Genomic DNA, 16786 nt, shown 5'->3' with positions numbered 1-16786 from the left:
TCATGAGGGATATTGGTCTATAGTTTTCTTTTTTAGTGATGTCCTTCCCTGGTTTTGATATGAGGGTTATGCTTGCTTCATAAAAAGTATTAGGGGGTTTTCCATCCTCTTTTATATTCTGGAATAACATCAGTAGAATTGGTGACAGTTCTTCCCTGAATGCTTAGTAGAACTCACCTGTGAAGCCATTTGGACCTGGATGGCAGTTTTTTTGATGACCTGATCAATTTGTTCTTTTGTTATGGGTTTGTTCAAGTTTTCTACTTCATTATGAGTAAATTTAGGAAGGTCATGTTTTTCTAGAAATCCATCTCGTCTAAGTTTTCGAATTTGTTGGAGTACAACTCTTCATTGTATTCTATTATTATCCTTTTGATTTCGTTTGGTTCTTTTGTGATTTCACCCATGTGGTTTCTAATGCGAGTTTTTGTGTCCTCTCCCTCTTTTCTTTTGTTAGTTTTGCTAATGGTTTGTCACTTTTATTAATCCTTTCAAAGAACCAGCTTCTTGTCCTATTGATTCTTTCTATAGTTTTTTGGTTTCCCATCTCGTTTATTTCTGCTCTTATCTTTATTATTTCCTTTCTTTTGGTGACTGCACATTCCCTCTGCTGGTCTGATTCTAATTGTTGAAGATGCTGTGTTAATGTGTTGATTTGGGTTCTTTACTCTTTTTGGATGTGCGCATTTTATTGCAATAAATTGTCTTTTCAGCACTGCTTTTGCCGTGTCCCAAAGATTTTGATATGTTGTGTTTTCATTCTCGTTTGTTTCTAAGAACTTTGTGAATTCACGTTTAATTTCTTCTTTTACCCAGTCACTTTTCAGCAGGGTGTTGTTCAGTTTCCATGTATTCAACTTTATTGCCTTGGTCTTCTTATTGTTGATTTCTAGTTTTATAGCATTGTGGTCTGAGAAGATGCTCTGTAGAATTTTGATGTTTGTAAATTTATGGAGGCTTGCTTTGTGACCTAACACATGGTCAATTCTGGAAAATGTTCCATGCACACTGGAGAAGAATGTATATTGTGATGTTGTTGGATCGAATGCCCTGTATACATCTATGAGGTCAAGTTGGTTGATTGTGTTGTTTAGTTCCTTTGTAACTTTTTCGAGTTTCTTTCTGGTTGTTCTGTCCCTTTTCGAGAGTGGTGTATTAAAATCTCCCACTATAATTGTAGATTTATCTATTTCTTTCTTCAGTTCCATTAAATTTGCTTCATGTATCTTGGTGCTCTTTCACTGGGAGCATATATATTTATTATGGTTATGTCGTCTTGCTCAATTGTCCCTTTGATCATGAGATAGTGTCCTTCTTTGTCTCGTATGCTGGTTTTTATCTTAAAGTTTACTTTGTTGAAGATTAGTATTGCCACTCATGTTTGCTTATTGTTGCAGTTAGCTTGATAAATTTTTTTCCATCCTTTAACTTTTAGTCTGTTTTTGTCTTTGTGTGTAAGGTGTGTCTCTTGCAGGCAGCATACTGAAGGGTCTTGTTTTCTTATCCATTCTGCCACTCTCTGTCTCTTCACTGGAGCATTCAATCCATTGACAGTCAATGTAATTATCGATAGGTATGAATTAATTGCTGCCATTATGTTACTTTTTTGGTAGTGCTGTTCGTTCTTTTGTTCTGCATGCCTTGTGTGTTGGGTTTGTGTTTCTTGTGCTATTTCTTGTCGGTTTCTTTTTATTTTTCATGTTTGCTTGTTCTGCTTGGAAATTCATTTTTATAAGTAGTGAAATATTAACTTTCTTTGGGGTTACCTTATAGTCTACTAACTTTTCTCTCCATTTAAGAGAATCCATTGTATCCTGTAATTTACCTGACATCCTCACCACCTGGGTCTCTGTTCCTACATTTATCCCTTCTTTGACATTGATATTATTTTGATCTTCGGTTGACCTCCCAGCTCCTTTGAGTTTGTTGTTGTAGTCTTGTTCTGTTCTGGACTCTGCCATCTGTTGACTGAGTTCCAGATAGTGTTGCCACACCTGTCAATCTCTGTTTGTTGTCTGTTCTTGTTGGTTTTCAGTCCAAACAACTCCCTTTATGATGTTTTGAAGTGCTGGGTTGGTTTTGATAAAATCTCTCAGATTCTGTTTATCATGGAATGTCTCGATCACACCATCATGTTTGATTGATAGTTTTGCTGGATAGACGATTCTTGGTTGACAGTTTATTTTCTTGTAGGGCTTTGTATATGTCTCCCCATTGCCTTCTTGCCTGCGTGGTTTGTTCTGAGTAGTCAGAGCTTAATCTAATTTGTTTGCCTTTATAAGTGACATTTCTTTTCTCCCTAGCCGCTTTTAGTATTCTTTCCTTTTCTTTGATTTTGGTGGTGGCTATGTGCAGTGGAGTCGATTCCAACTCACAGCGAGCCTGATTATTATATGTCTTTGTGACTTTCTTTTGGGGTCTGTCATTCCTGGGGTACATTCAGCTTCTTGAATGTTTACCTTATCATCTTTCAAGATGTTAGGGAATTTTTCTTCCAGAAGCTCTTCAACTATCTCCTCTGTGGACTTCTCTGATTCTTCCTGTTCCAGAATGCCAATAATTCTTAAGTTGTTCCTCAACATGAGTCATAGACTCTCTTCAGATTTTTTTAATCCTTTTTTCTGCTTGCTCTTCTATCTTAACAGTATTGAGAGATTTGCCTACCAGCTTGCTGGTTCTGGCTTCCATTTCTTTTATTCTGCTCCTTTCCCCTTTCAGCGTATTGTCCATTTCTGATACCTTATTATTGATCATCTGGACATCTTTTTGTAGGTTTTGAATTGTTTCTAGTGCTGTATCAATCTTATTTGATTGCTCCTGTAGTACTCTCCTGACTTCTTCCTTGTTTTTCTCTACCACTTTTCGAAGCATTTCAATTTGTTTCCATATCATTCTTCTGAATTCTTTCTCAGGTATATCCAAAACCTGCTCTTCCTCCTCTAGAAAGCCTTTGTCTGTCTCCAGCTCATTTGCATCAGCTACTCTCTTCTGTTTTTGGACGTATTTCAATATCATTTGTTGCTTTTTGTTCATGATAGCTATGTGGGTTTTTTTTTTTTTTTTAAGAGTTTAAGTGAATGTTTGTTGTTTGTTTTCAAGGTTACTGGTGTCTCCTGGTGAATATGATCAGGAGATAGGCTTCCCTTTTCAAATGTAATGCTTAGTGGGTGTTGTTGGCTCTTGTCTCAGTGGTTGAATATTTTGGGGTGTGCTTATAGTTTGGCTATATGGCCACGATTTCTGTCTCTTCTTGGGTAACATATGGAGAAAAAGTTCCCACCTCCAGGAAAGATGTGTGATCAAAAGGACCAAAAGCAGAGTAATATAAATGCATAGACAAAAGTCACCACTTTGGAACAGAATGAAGCTGTGGTTGACTGTCCTGAGCTACACAGTCAGTGTGTGTGATTAGAGGCCTCCAGCAGGGGGTGGGGGTGTCCACTCTCTCAGGCCCCTCCTCTAGTCACTATTGTAGAGATGTGCAGGTAGATATTGGGGAGTTAATGGGAGAACAATTGTCCACTATTTTTGTCTCTGAAGGTCAGTTAGGTATCTGCATGTGCACAGCACAATTCTCGGGATGGTTGAGTCCTTTTATGCTAGGGTTTTACAGATTGCTTTGAATTGGTTCTGCACAGGGAGCTCAGGCAGCACAGCGGACATGAATGGAGCCACAAACAGCAAGGTCAGCAGCTTGAAACCACCAGCTGCACCATGGGAGAAAGGTGAGGTGCTCCACTCATGCACAGGCCCACAGCCCCGGAAACCCCACACAGGGTTGTCTGGAGTCAGAACCTACTCCACAGTGCACCATGGTGAAGGGTCCCACTGGGGAAACTTTTATGTCTGTGACTCTGCAGGTTATGTCATAAGTTGCCGCCAGACAGAGAGTTTCCCTCTCTCTGTACCGTGGGAAAACTGTCCCACTTGAAGTCCAGGCTGAGTAATGAAGGTGGGACAGAGAGAAAAAGGGAGGAATGTGTAGTCTCCCGCGTCTCTCTCTCTCTCTTTTTTCTTTTTCTTTTTTTTTTTTTTTTTTGCAAATGCCTCTGCACCGCTTTTAACACGGTTTTCTAAGCCGGACTAGCTTTAACCCTGCCCTCTAATCTCTGCCAGGGTGGGGTAGTTGCTGAGGGAGTCCCATCTCCTGATTCCTAACTCACAGTATTTTCCTTAATTTCTAGATGTTTTTCACTTGTGAGTGCTGGAAACTGACGTCCTGGATCTTATGGTAGATCCGGAGCTCTGGAGTTGTTCTATGAGTGCTTCCTTCCTGAGATTCCCCCTCCCTTCTCTCTGGAGCATACCCTACCTGTTTTTTGCTGCTCTTGCCCAAACCGTAATTCAAAATCTAAACACTTATGTGTATCAAAAGCTTTCTCAGAAAGAATAAAAAGAGAACCAATAGACTATGAAAAACGGTTGGCAATGAAATATCTGAAAAAGGAATAATCTCTTAAAAAAAATAATTTTTTCAGTTCCTTTTGATTGTGAATTGGGTGAAGGTTTACAAACAGATAATCAATTTTACATTTTACAAATCATACAGACTTTGTTTCCTCTCATTGATTGCAATCCCTTCCATGTAACATCACTTATTCCATATCCTCTATGTGTTTGTTTCCCGTCTTCCTCTTTTCTCAACTCTTCTGAACTTTGTCCTTGCATAAATTCTGCCTTTTGTATTTCAAATGGTTGACTATTCTAAGGTGTGTGCACCTCACTAGTGTTGCTGTTCCCCCTATGGACCTTTCTATTGCTTGAAAATTGAGCCATTGGAATGAGGCCAGTTTCACACCTGAAGGGTGACCAGGAGCCATAGTTCCAAGGTTCACCAGTCTTTATTTGAACAGTAAGCCTGGTCTTTCTAATGATTTTGTAATCTCTAAAATTTGTAGAAAACTTCAACATCTCAATAACTAATAATCCAACTAAAAAACTGGGCAGAGGACATGAATAGATACTTCACCAGAGAAGACATACATGCAGCCCACAAATACATGAAGAAATGCACACCATCATCAGTTACCAAAGAGATGCAAATCAAAATAATGAGATATCATCTCACCCCAGCAATAAAGCAAAAAGCAAGAAATGCTGGTAGGTGAGGAGATGGTGAACTCTTTTACAATGATAGTGGGATTGCAAAATGATGCAACCACTGTGGAAAAAACACATAGTACTTCCTTTAAAAAGTTGGAAATAGAAATGTCATGTGATCTAGAATACAGGAGCAAAGTTATAAAAAGTATAGTATTATAACTTTGTTATGAAAATTATATTATAACTTTAAAACTATATTATAACTTGTAACCAAATACCTTGAGATATTTGGGCTTGGAAACAAGGAATTCAGAAAGGAAGGAAGAAGAGTGCTGTCACCACACTTGAGGGGATTGTAACCCATGTCATGAAACAAAATGGTATAAATTGTTGAATGGAAAACTAATATCCTTTAATCATTAACCTAAATTGTAATAAAAGGTTAAAAAAAAAAGGGAGGGGGGAATAAGAGAAAAAAAGACAAGGAAGAAAGGAGCAAAGAAAGAAAAAGGAGCCACAAGGGGGTTCCATTCTGGTTGAAAATGTGTGTCTAACCTTCTGGGAGAGAATTAAGCCCTTGGCTTTCCCCTGCATAACCTGTGTCCCACTTTCTTTCAGGGAACTTGTATATGGCCTTTGTATCTTAACTGTGTCTCACTTAAGCAGGAATTTCATCCTGACCCATGGCTGGGACAGTCTCTTTCATTTTGGAATCATCCCCAACCTGGAGCAATAGGTAATGGAGGCTACTGAACAAATATTTTCTGATTTGAAGTAAAATATCTGAAAAGAAATGCCAATATTTTAAATAAAAAAGCATTTGTGATTAATGGAAAACACAAATAATTTTTGTGTGTACTAAGTTTTGCATTGTAGAGCAAATGAGAGGTTAGGAAAATTGGGTGGTTGGGTGGTTGGGTGGGTTATGTGGTTGGCATCCTTGTCGTACCTAACTGATAGGAAAGAAGGTGGACAAAGGTCTTTACAGCTTACACAGTGGGGCCAGAGCCATTGTTTCATGTAATTATCACAACCCCTACCCTGCCCTATGAAGCAGAGAGAGTTCCTTAGTCCTGTTTTACAGATAAGGAAGCTGAGACCTAGCATTGCTCCATGACTTTGGAAGGCCTTAAAGTGTGTTAATGAAGATACAAGATTCAAGCCTGCTCTCTGCTCTTACTCCAACATCCCGGTCAGTCTATACCACAAGATGAGCTCCAATAGGAGACAATGTTCAAATTTTGACTGCTGGGGGAAATCAAGTATAGAACTTGAAGTCAAAATCTTGAAAGATAAAAGCAGAGTTTGTGGGTCACCAAAACAGACGTTCACTAAGGGGGCTTTCTGGAGTTCACGGTTTGGAAGGCTGACCAGCCCTGGTAGATATCAAAATACAATCCAAACCACATCAATAAGATTCAGGTGGCAAGGTGCAGATCCAGGACATGGATTCAGGGAAAGATAGTTTGTGTGTGATAGGTGTAAATGCCACATCACGTCTGACAGGATAAATATGCTGCTCAGCTCTACTGAGCTGGATCTTGTCTCTTCTGCTCCCATCAGCACAGGCTGGCAACCACAGCCATCTCCTCCATAAGTTCTGCATGGAGAACCCAGCTCCCTGGGCCTGCCAGCTAACCCTCAGCCATATCCAGACCCCAGGTGGGGGCCCATACACTCTCTGATGCCATCTAGTCTCTGCAGGCTATTCTGGGGTGTTCTGCCTTTGCACCAGATTGGATTTAAGGCTTCTTTTCTGGGTCCCCCAAATGTGTCTGTGTTCCCATTGTATCCCACCCTAGGATAAAGCTGAGGGGTGGGTCACTGGTTTCTCTAAGGACCCAGAAAATAGTAATGTTCTAGTAAAATCCTCTTGGATTTCCCTCTTGCTACCCACAGATTGGAGTCCTGCTGTGGCACTATGGGTTAATGTTTGTTTAATGTGGACTGCAAGGTTGGTTTGAACCACAAGGTCAGTGGTTCAGGCTTACCAGCTGCTCCTTGGAAACTCTATACAGGATTGCTATGAGTTGGAATGGACTGGACGGCATATAACAACAACAACAACATGCACAGATTGAACTTTGATCACTCTCAAAGGAGCTCAAACTCCAGACATTATTATGGCTCGTAGGCTCGATCTATTGTGTATGGATAAACTCTTGGCCTCTTCCTTTAATTTTGTCTCCAGATCCTCTAAACTTTGTATATTGTAGAACCTTTTCCTTTTCAAGCCTCAGCTCTTGCTCTGAAAAGCTGTTTTTTTCTTTCTAAAGACTCCCCTGTAGACAAATGTCTGCACAGTAGTTCTGTACTACAGACTTGGCAAAGTACATTCAGCAGCTCCAAAGCCAACCCTTTCCCCTAGGTAATTCTAGTTCCAGGACAGTGCATTTCAAAGCTTGGGCATGGGACAGAGAGAGAATTAAACTCATACACAGTTTGATTCTCACAGAAAAGTATTTACCTCCTCCACTTCACACACTTAAAGAGAGACACCCGGAATATCAGGGAAAGAAGTGGAAGAATGATTGCTAATCTGTTTGGAAAAACAAATCCACTTCACAACATACGTCAGCATCAAGTTTAAATGGATTAAAGCTTTAAATTAAAAATCACACTTGAATAAAAGAGAAGTGCATGTGTCTCCAAAACTTAGAATGGTGCCTTCTAAGTTTAAAAACAATGGAAGGAATAATTAAAAAAGGGAAAATAAAATAGATATCTATTTTTACATTTAACCATATGAAAGTCAAAAACAACTGTGTGTCCAACATCTGCAAAGAAAAGCAATCATTTTTAAGATGTCATGCAGACAGTTAATATCCTTGTTGTCCAAGAATCCATACAAATTGAGTTTTAAAAATTCAAATCACTGCTGGATAAATGTGAAGGAACAGGAACACTCAATTACCAGAAGATTAATTTTTTATGGCTCATAGGTTGAACCTATTTTCCAATATCTAATTATTTTTTAAAAAGTAAATTAAACAACAGTGAGATAACACTCCTGCCAAGCATAGAGTGAAGAAAAAATTTTAATGAGAATACCCCATGCTGGCTAGGGTGTGATGAAACAGACAGTACTGTTGATGGGAATGTAAATGACTATAGCCTTTTGACCTAGTAATTACACTTATGGTACTTCATCAGAAGGAAATAATCTCAAATTGACAACGATTTATATATACAGAGAAGTAGAGTGGCCTTGCTTATGAAAAAAAGAAAGAAAGAAACAATTCAGAAAAACCAATTATCATCAGCTAAGAATGATTTTCACAAAAAGCTCCAGGAGAAATTTATGATATAAAAAGTAGAACCAAAATTTGGGGAAAAGAGAGAAAGAAAGCAGGTGCAAATTATATGCAGAGGATAATCTCAGCTGTGGAAAAAAAAAAAAAGGACCGTTGAAAAAAGACTGGAAGGAAATGTGCTAATATCCTGAACTGAAGGACATTGTACTATGCACAAGTAAGCGTTAATGGTGGAAAGCCCTAGAAGATGTACAGGTAGCCTCCTAGCTATAGCCTCAAATTTTAAAAATCTTTATATCTGAAGGATCAAGGTAGTGGAGTCTTCCTACAACTTGATAATCTGGTTTATCCTTCCCTAAAGTTCAATGAATATCAGCAGAACATTATCTGATATAGTGCCAGCAGATGAGCCCTTCAGTTTGGAGGACACTCAAAATAAGAGTAGGAAAGAGCTGTCTCCTTAAAGTAGAGCCAACTTTAATGACTTGGATGGAGCAAATCTTTCAGGAACTTAATTTGCTGATGGGCACAACTCCAAATGAGAAGAAACAGCTGCAAGCATCCATTAATAATCAGAACATGGAATATACAGAGTTTGAATCTGGGACTATTGTAAGTCACTAAAAACAAAATGGAACACATAAGATGGATATCTTAAGCATTAGTAAGCTGAAATGAACTGGTATTGGCCATTTTGAATCTGACAATCATATTGTTTACTATACTGGGAGTGACAAATTTAAGATGGATGGCATCGCATTCATCATCAAAATAGCACTTCAAGGGTTATCTCAAAGTATCCTATGATGGGATAATATCCATATACCTACAAGAAAGACTATTTGATACAACTATTCAAATTTATACACCAACCACTAAAGCCAATGATGAAGAAATTGAAGAATTAATTCTACCAACTTCTTCAGACTGAAACTGATCAAACATACAATCAAGATTCATGGATAATTACTGGTGATTGGAAAAGTTAGAAGCAAAGAAGGAGGGTCAGTATTTGGAAATATGACCTTGATGACAGAAATTATGCTGGAGATTCATGATAGAATTTTGCAAGACCAGCAGCTTGTTCATTGCAAATACCTTGTTTTCAACAACATCTATACATGTAGACCTCTCTAGATGGAATACACAAGAATCAAATTGACTACATCTGTGGGAAGAGAGGATGGAGAAAGTATCGTCAGGCAAGTGTGGATGTTCTTGTGCATATGCCCTCACTTCTTATCAGCTGGACATTTCACTCTCCACTCTAGTCCTCTGTGGCTGTGTCGTCATTGTCTCTGGGTCTGGAACTATCAATTGTCCATATGCCAGTTTAAGCTGAAGCTGAAGAAAATTAAAAGAAATCCACAAAAACCAAAATATGACCTTGAATACATCCCATATGAATTTAGATACCATTTCAAAAACAGATTTGACACATTGAACACTAATGACCAAAGACCAGAGAAGTTATGAGATGATATCAAGAACATCATACATTAAAAAAAAGAAAATAAAAAAGCAAAAGAAGTCAATCACAAAAGGAGAATTACTGCATAGGACCACCATTGTAAAGGACTAAGAAAAAGAACCCATACTAAAGTGGGGGAGGGGGATTCATTACCGGGATGTGGGGAGTGGGTTGAGGGGAGGGACGGGAAGGTGGAGCACAGAGTAAGGAATAGACACAGGACAGTTTGGGTGCTGGTGACAGGTGCAATACACAAGAAGGGGGAGGGGAATGGAAGAACAAGGCAGAGAACAGTTAGGCAGGTTTATATGGGCTAAAATAATTATGTATGCACAACCTTGGAACAACAGGGCTCTGGGATACAGGGATTGATTGAGGCATGGTTTGAATGGGTAAAAGGGAGGAAATAATGTTAAGATGCTTGACTGTCTTTTGAATCTTGGTTTCCCTTGCATACTATTGTAAAATAGACACTGGAGGGGAAGAGAAAGGAATAGCCAGAAATATCACCATAGAAAGCTTGTAAGTCTTCTGCCTATAACTGATTGGAATACCTAAAATGGGGCTACAACATGCCCAGTGAAAGAGGCTTCCTGTGGAGCCTCTGCATTACATAAGACCATAGGTGGAATCCTGAACCCCATCCAGAATCTTCTAAAGTGGGAAATCTCCACTTGAAAGGACAAGTAAACCAGCCTGTTGCTGCTAGAAGAACAGAAGATACTTCTCAAAAGCAAGAAAGATGGAAAAATACAAAACAATAAGGCAGTCCGATTGATTACTACAGGAACAAGCAAGTTGCTCACCCAGGAGACATCAAGACAAGTGTTCAGGTCCCCTCAGGGCACACCCCTTTCCAAGACTAAGACTCAAGGGGAATACACAAGCAAGCATGCGGTCTGATTGGTGACCACGTTGGTCACTGATAAGGGGAAGTGAGGGAAAAACAGGAATGAAGCTGTGAGCTAAGCCCTACAAGGTTCAATAGATTCCTGTGAACCCAGGTAGAGACCTGGTTGGCCAGCAGTATGGCAAGACCTGGGGACTCCTGGACCCAGAGACAATGACATAGCCACAGAGGACTAGAGTGGAGAGTGAAGCATTCAGTTGATAAGAAGTTCGGGCGTATGCACAAGAAAATCCACACTTGCAGATAATACCCACTTGACCTGGCTTCAATGGCTGGATGATCAGAACTGGACTAGAAGAAGAAAGAAGAGGGAAAAAAGAGTAATCTGATACAATCTGATGAACTTGACCTACACCTATGGATGCAGTAGCTCAAAAAAGGGAACAAATATTTACAGCGAGGATCATTCCCACCCCTTCGGTACACAGGGTCGACAGGGATGGGCAACTTGGATATTGGCTACCCAAAATGGTGTGTTACAAAGGCAAGAAGTGACTGGCTCACAAGCTTTCAAGAGGGAGCCTAGACCCAGAGGGTGCAGGCAAAGGTAGAATCTCCACTGAGTAGTATCTAATCTGTCTAGGCGGGGCTGATGAAAAGAGATGGGGACCAGACTCTTGTGGTACAATGGTGAATAATTGCTATCAGGACTGACGGTAAGGGTTGGAAATGTAAATGTAGAGATTTTGTAGCAAAAGGAGATGAGTGGTTGACTTTGCAGTCCAGGAGCAGAGGTCCCTGGGACCATCAAGGGAGAAGAGCGGATTGTGGGACCCTAACCAGAGAAACAGTGACACCAGAGATGGAGGCAGAGATGATGACGTGGAGAGATAGAGTGACTGGGGACTCTAGACACAGAGAGGGAGAGGAGCTGTGTGCTGATGACCGAAGGGCAGGCTTGCAGGGTATACCCTTTGGTTGTTTGAGGATGCATGAGGGGATTATAATCATGGCAATGAAGCTAATGTTCTCCCATGTAAACTGTCACATAATTCACAATAAAAACTTTAAAAAGGGGGGGGGGGAATGGGAGGTAGTTAATCTTACATTCCAGGATCAGAGGACCCTAGGACCATCAATAGAGAAGAGCGTGAGTGGAATGTGGGACCCTATCCAGAGAAACAGCAGCACCCAAGATGGAGGCAGAGATGAGTACATGGAGCGAGACAGCAGCTAAGGACTTTAGACTCACGGAAAGAGAAAGGCTATGTGTTGGCAGCCAGGAGGCAGGCTTGCAGAATGTACCCTTTGGTTGTTTAAATTATTTATTATATATTCCTGAGTGGTTTTGTGTATATACAAAGAAAAATAGAGGGGATAGAAGAAAATACGTTGAATGATGATGTATGGAGGAGGTTGTAATCATTGCAATGAAATGATGATTGTAAAACCGATGTTCTCCATGCAAACTATCACTCAATTCACAATAAAAACTTTTTTTATAAAAAGCAAAAAAGAAAAACAAAAGATCACTAAAAAGGCAGGAAAGAAAGAAAAGACTAAAATGGATGTCAAAAAAGATTAAACTTTGTTGTTGAATATACAGTAGCTAAAGAGAAAGGAAAGAATGATGAAGTAAAAGAGCTGAACAGAAGATTTCAAAGCGCAGCTCAAGAAGACAAAGTAAAGTAGTATAATGAAATGTGCAAAGACCTAGGGTTAGAAAACCAAAAGGAAAGAGTGCACGTATCAAATCTCAAGCTGAAAGAACTGAAGAAAAAATTCAAGCCTCAAATTGCAATCCTGAAGGATTCTATGGGCAAAATATTGAATGACTCAGGAAGCATCAAAAGAAGATGGACGGAATACACAAAATCACTGTAACAAAAAGAAATGGTCGCCATTTAATCATTTCATCAACATTAACAGGGTGTTGCCAGAAATTCAAGCCAGATTCAGAAGTGGACATGGAATAATGGGACATCATTGCTGTTGTCAGATGGGCTTTGGCTGAAAGCAGAGAGGATATTACAAAGATATTTATTTGTATACTTTATTGGCTATATAAAGACATTCAACTTGTGGATCATGACAAACTATGAATAACATTTCAAAGAATGGAAATTCCAGAGCACTCATTGTGTTCATGTGGAACCTGTACATAGACAATGAAGCAGTCATTCGAACAGTACAAGGGGAATCTGAATGGTGTAAAACCAAGAAAGGTGGATGTCGGGATTGAATCCTTTCACCATACTTATTTAATATGTATGCTGAGCAAATAACTCAAGAAACTGAATATATGAAGAAGAATGTGGCATCAGGATTGAAGGAAAGCTCATTAACAATCTGCAGTAAGCAGACGACACAACCTCAACTTGATGGAAGTGAAGAAGACTTGAAGCATTTTCATCAGTATGGATTACAACTCAATGTAGAGCAAACAAAAATCCTCACAACTGGACCAATAAACATTATAATAAATGGAGGAAAGTTTGAAGTTGTCAAGGATTTCATTTTACTTAGATACACAACCAATGCTCATGTAAGTAGCAATCAAGAAATCAAATGATGCCTTGCATTGGGCAAATCTGCTACACATGAACTATTAAAAGTGTTAAAGAGCTTTTGAAGACTAAGGTGCGCTTGACCATGGTATTTTCAATCACCTTATATGCATTTAAAAGCTGGACAATTAATAAGGGACGAATTGATGCATTTGAATTATGGTGTTAGAGAAGAATATTGAAAGTACCATGGACTACCAGAAGAACAAACAAATCTGTGTTGGAAGAAGGTCAGCTGGAATTCTCCTTAGAGACCAGGATGGTGAGACTTTGCCTCATGTACTTTGGATATGTTAACTAGAGGCACCAGTTCCTGGAAAAGGGCATCATGCTTGGTAGGGTAGAGGGTCATCAACAAAGAGGAAGACTTCAATGAGATTGATTGATACAGTGGCTGCAACAGGGTTCAAGCATAACAATTATAAAGAGGGTGCAGAATTTGACATTGTTTCTCTTTGTTGTGCATAGGGTCACTATGAGGTGGAGCTGACTCACAGCACTGACCAACAACAAAATTTAATAAAGGATTTCCTTGGGCACTAAGCTCAAGGACTTCTGATTTGTACATCCAGAGCACAGGATGCAGGGAGAAGCCAGAATGCAGAAGGATGGTGGGAAATCGTGCTGGAATGTGCATCCAGACCTTTTGAGTCATGCTAAGGAATTTAGGATTTTATCCCAATGACTTTGAGGGGTTTTTAACTTTGTCTTTTAGATAGATTACAGTATTAGTAGTGACTTTTTTTGCAATACAAAAATACAATTCAAATTCACTCAAGCATAAAAATAAAAAAACAGCAAAGTCCCCTTTGGCCTAAACTATTTCAAACTCTTTTTTCCTGTCAATTGTAAACAAAAATGTTCAAGCTAACATGTCAGACTCCTGTGTGATGCTGTAGGATAAGTACTGGACTGCTAACCACAAGGTCAGTAGTTCAAACCCACCAACTGCTCCTTGGAAATCCCATAAAGGGTTGCTATGAATCAGAACTGACCTAATTGCACTTAACAACAATAACAACAACATGTTAGTACTGCTTAGGGTGCTATGAGAACACACACAAAAAGAGTTAGGATTCTCATCTTAGGCTCAACGATTTTACAGGAAATACATTTCTGGAGAAGATTGATTTCTTGAGGAGTAAGATAGAGGAAATTTCTCAAGGAGTTGGGTAGAAGAGACCCAGGCAGAAGGGGCAGTATGACTGAAGGCAAAAAGGGAAGGATCTGTGTGGTGTGTGTTTGGAGGCAGCTGGCTGTCCCTGGAGTTTGGAATGAGGTAGGGACTGATGGGAAACGAGGCTGACTAAGTTAGCAGGAAACAGCTCCTATTGTGTTAAGGAGTTTGAGCTTAACCTTGTAGGCAATGGGGAGTTGTAAAAGAGTTTCAAGCAGATAAGCAATGGGCACAGTTTTGTTTTATGGAGATCTCACTGGAACTTGGGAGAGCAGACGGCTCAGGGAAAGGTCATTTTCATGGTCTGGTTTTGAGATAATGAATCTCTGAACTGGGGTGTGGCTGTGGGGATGGAAAGCAGAGGAAGAACTCAAGAGAAATTTCAGTGGGAGAATGGGTTGGATGTGTAGGTATGGTAGGGAGTCATGATGAAGCCCATGAGATGATACCCTTGTGGGTGACTGAATAGATATTGGTGATCTCTGGAAGTGAGTACCTGGGAGAAGCAGACTTGGGAGGGGTGGGGAAGTTGAGGGTCTTATGGACATCCTGGGGTGTTGACCAGCAGTAAGTCAGGTATAGTTGTCTGGTTCTCCAGAGAACATCCACATTGGATATACACATTTGGGGTGATCAGTGTATCATGGGAGCTATGGGTTTGAGAGACCAAGTGGTAGAGAGATCCTTAGTTCCAAGGACCTCCATCCCACCATTTAATCCCAAAGAGCCCACAAAAGCAGCAGAGAAAAGGAAATGGCATTGCCACGTGGCCACATGAGCAGAGCCAAGAGCAGGTTGTCATGGAAACCAAGCTACTGAAATGTTTCTAGGAGAGAGGGATCAGCAGGACCAAATGTAGCAGAAAATTCCAAACCGATGAAGGCTGACATTTTTCTTTTGATTTGGCAATTAGTAGAACATTGATGAGTTTAGCAAGAGCAATTTCAAGGGACCCTGAGCCAGGGAGTGGAGATGGAAAGGTGATATAATGGACCCACATTGGTGATGGAGTCTGTATTGAGAAGGGAGAGGGCAGTCGCAAGCAAGACTTCTCTTTGACTTTCAGGATGCACTATATGGCAGTGTTCATGCTGCAAGAGGATCATGTCTACACGAGGAAGAGCAGGATTCTGTTTGGGAAATTTTTATCCAGCAAAACACATTTTTATATTTACAATGTACCAGACACTGTTCTTATACACCTATATACCATACCCTTTATTTATATTAATTCACTTATACTTATAACTATCATGAGGTACATTCCATTAGTATGCACATTTATATAGGTGAAAAGATGGAGGCACTAGGAGATTAAGAGACTAATCCACAGTTGAACAGCAAGAAAGTAAAAGAGGCCAGATTTCAAGCCACAGATGGATCTAGGTATTGGCACTCAGTGGAGAGACTTGGGCTGGAGGTGTGAGAATCTTTAAACAGGGTGGACCCTAACTTGTCTCATGTCCCTGCCATACAGGATGTTTGGGTCTGATGGCTGTAGTTGGTCTTTGGAATCAGGAGGGAGTTGAAGCTTTATATACAGGTTGAGACCTAGTGCATGCTAGCATTTGAAGGAGATTTGGAAAGTGGGCCAAAGGGCAGATGCAGAGGGGAGGATCACTGAAGCCCAGGGAGAAGGCTTCCAGAGAGGTCAGAAGAGGTGACTTGGCTTTGCAGAGGTCTTTGGAGATTTTTTGCAGAGCAGTCTCAGAGCAGAAGGGGCCAAAACCCAACCAAAGAAACAAGATAATCAAAGATCTATTTACAAATAAAAGAGGGATAAGGGAGAGTTAGAGGAGAGTAGAATCCAGAAAGCTTTTTTTTTTTTTTGGGGGGGGGGGGGGGGGGAGGTCACAGTTATTTATACTTTTTTTTTTTAAGTTTTTATTGTGAGGTTTCCATGAAGGAGAACATCAGCTTTACACTCATCCTATCGTATTTCCTTTCATTGCAATAATTACAATCCCCTCCATACATCATCAAACAACCCCAAAGGGAACAACACACAGGTGCTCCCCTCCCAGCTGCCAGCACTCAAACCTTCTCCCTCCGAGTCCAGTGTCCCCAGCCGCTCCATCTGTCCATGTCATCCTCTCTGTCTCCATCTCCGGCACCACTGCCTCTCTGGGTAGGGTTCTGCTCTCCGTTCTTCTCACTTGATGGTCCCAGGGACCTCTGCTCCTGGGCTGCAAAATCAATCAATCCCCTCCTTTTGTCAAAAAACATCTACCTCTATTTTCCTACACTCACAGTCAGTCCTGATGACAGTTATTCACTATTGTACCTCAAGAGTCTTATCCCCATTTCCTTTCATCAGCCTGGTCCCAACGAATTGGAAATCATTCTACCTTCCCCGGCCCAGTCTGGAACTAGGTTCCCTCTTGAAAGCTTGTAAGCTAGTCACTTCTTGCCTTTATAGGCCCC

The sequence above is a fragment of the Chrysochloris asiatica genome, unplaced genomic scaffold, assembly GCF_000296735.1.
Source record: "Chrysochloris asiatica unplaced genomic scaffold, ChrAsi1.0 scaffold00296, whole genome shotgun sequence".
NCBI lineage: Eukaryota > Metazoa > Chordata > Mammalia > Afrosoricida > Chrysochloridae > Chrysochloris > Chrysochloris asiatica.
Note: the sequence above shows the minus strand (reverse complement) of the source record.